Below are 2,500 nucleotides of genomic sequence, written 5' to 3' on the forward strand. Positions count from 1 at the left end.
GCCGCCGCTGCCGCCGCCGCCGCCGACCTCCGCCGCTTCTCTCCGACGCGCGCGCGCGGGCGCGCGCGTCTCCGGGCCGGCAGAGGAGCGGAGGGCGCGACGGCCGCGTTCCCCGTCGCGGCTGCGTCCCTTCTCGCCTCCGCTGGCGCCCGCCGCCGCGCGGCGTCCGCCGCCGGCGGACCGACTCCCGTCCCCCTCCCCGCCCTCGCCCGGCGCGGCCCGCTGCCGCCGCCGGGGAGGAGGGGCTGGGTGGAGCGCGCCGGGGCCCCGGTGGGTTCGCCCGCGGTCAGCGCGCGGGCGGGCAGCGCGCGGGGGAAGCGGAGCTGTCGGGCGCGGGGCGCGGCGGCGCGTCCCCGGCCTCCTCCCGCCGGCCCGTTCTCGCCCGAGAAGAAGCGGGGAGCGCGCGGCGGCGGCGCCGACGACGACGGCGCCGCGTGTGCGAGCGGCGAGAGAGACGGGAGCTGTCCTTCGGGGTCGGGGGAGGCGTCTCCCCCGACCCTCCCCGCACCCCGTGCCCGGGGCTGTGTCGGTGTGAATGTCACAGTTCCCTTCTCGCACGGACGTTCGGTAGGGCTGCCGGGTAAGCCCGCGGAGGGCTCCGGGCGTTCCTCTCCTGCCTGGGGAGCCGGGAAGGGGGCTCCGCCGCCGCGCTCGCCCTCGGCGGGCGAGGCTCGGCAAGCCGGCTGGCGTCCCGCTTTCCCAGCGGGCGGCCCGAGCCACGGCTCTCCTCCCGGGCGCAGCGCCGGGCCAGAGGGAAACCCCGGGCCCCGGGGCCGGAGGACGTGGTTGTGGCGGCGGACGTCGGGCGCGGCCCCCGCGGGCGGACGCTCCCCCGAAGGTGGCAGTGGGGGAGGCACCCCCGCGGGGCCTAAAGTTCGTTTCCCTCGCCCCAGGGCCAGGTACCTAGCGTCCGCGCTCTCGCGGTCCCTTCCCTCGGCGCGTCTCTCGGCGCGTCTCCGGGGGTCGAAGGGCCGCGGGGGCCGGGCGGGGGTTTAAAGACTCGGGCGGCTCGGCGTCGCCCGGGGGGCCGGCCGGCCGGCGGCGGCGGCCGGGAGTTCTCTCTCGCGGTGAGAGAGCCTCTCCCGGACGGCCGTCGCCTGCGACCGCGTCCCGCGGGCGGCCCGTGCCGGGGAGGGGCACCCCTGCCCCCCCCTCTCCGCGGCCCGGTCTCGGCGGAGAGACCGCGGCGCGAGCGGTCGGCCGTGTCCGACCTGCCCGCCTCGGAACGGGCGACCCCGGCGAGGAGCGCGGGCTCCCCGCCGGGGCTCGCGGCGGGTCCCCGCAAGGGGGGGACCCGCCGCCGGGCGGCCCTACGCCCTGCCCCCGCACACCCTGTGCGCGGGGTGGGGGCGGGAAGGGACGCCGCGCCTCCGTCGCAGCGGCTGCGTCGCGCTGCGGCGCCGCTCCTCCCTCCCCCGTCCCGGCGAGCGCTCGGCGTTCTCCCGCCGCTAAGCGCCGGCGAGGGCGCCACCCCGTTGCCCGAGCGGCGGCGTCGCCGCTCGGTCTGCCGGACGGAGCCCCCCGCCGCCGGGCCGTCCCGGCCCCGGGCCCCGCCTAGCCGCTTCGCCTCCCCGTCTTCGCCTTCCCGGCCGAGCCGTGCAGGCGGTCGGGGCAAGCGGGGGCGTCCCACTCCCGGTCTCCGCGTGGAAACGGGGAGAGCGGGAGCCGCCCCCGCCTCAGGCGGCCGTCCGCCTTCCGCTCGGCGCGTGCCCGCGGAAGGAGACGGGAAGCGGCGGCGGCGGCGGTGCCGGGGCAGGGCGGCCGCCGCGCGGCGGGCCGCCGTCCGGCGGGCCGCGGGCGTCGCGCGTCGCCGGCTCGGGGCGCGTCCGCGTCCGCCCGCGGCGGCGCGGAGCCGCCGAGGTGCCGTCGGGGCGGGACCCCGGGGAGGAGTTAGGCTGCCCGTAGCGCGGCGGAGCGGCGCGCGCGGAGGCGCGCGCGCGGGGTAGCCGTCGGGGCCCCCCGCGCCGCCCGCTCGAGGCGGACAGGCGGAGCGGCCGGGCGCGCCGCCGCCTCCGTGCGGAGGCCGGACCGAGCCCGGGCGCCTGGGCCGCCCCCGAAGCGAGCGAGGCGCTTGCCGTCGCCTTCGGCCGGTGGGGAGCGCGGGCTCCCAGGCCCTCGTCGCCGCTCGGGGCGTTTCCTCCCTTTTTGGCCCTCCTCGGGCGTGCTCGTACGGTCAGTCGAGGCGAGGCCCCTCCGTCTCGCCCCCGTCGCGCCGCGGCTCCGCCGTTCTTTCCCCTCCCGCCCCGCGCGGGGATGTGAGGGGAGGAAGCGGGGGCCGGCCGGCGGGGCAGGCGGTTGGGGCCGTCCTCCGAGAGGGGCCGCTCCTGGCGAGCGTTCCCGGCCCTCCCGCGCGCGCGGGGCGGTGCCGAAAGACGAGACAACTCTTAGCGGTGGATCACTCGGCTCGTGCGTCGATGAAGAACGCAGCTAGCTGCGAGAATTAATGTGAATTGCAGGACACATTGATCATCGACACTTCGAACGCACTTGCGGCCCCGGG

The 2,500-nt window shown here is 80.1% G+C and overlaps 1 non-coding gene across 1 annotated transcript in view; it reads left to right on the plus strand.

Moving 5' to 3' along the window:
* Nucleotides 1-2,379: 2,379 nt before the first annotated feature.
* LOC141736982 (5.8S ribosomal RNA) overlaps nt 2,380-2,500 on the plus strand; it is a 153-nt gene continuing 32 nt past the window's right edge. The window contains exon 1 of the ribosomal RNA XR_012585097.1: nt 2,380-2,500. This exon is cut by the window's right edge and continues 32 nt beyond it. This is a non-coding gene — a ribosomal RNA (5.8S ribosomal RNA).

Source organism: Larus michahellis, unplaced genomic scaffold, assembly GCF_964199755.1.
Source record: "Larus michahellis unplaced genomic scaffold, bLarMic1.1 SCAFFOLD_78, whole genome shotgun sequence".
NCBI lineage: Eukaryota > Metazoa > Chordata > Aves > Charadriiformes > Laridae > Larus > Larus michahellis.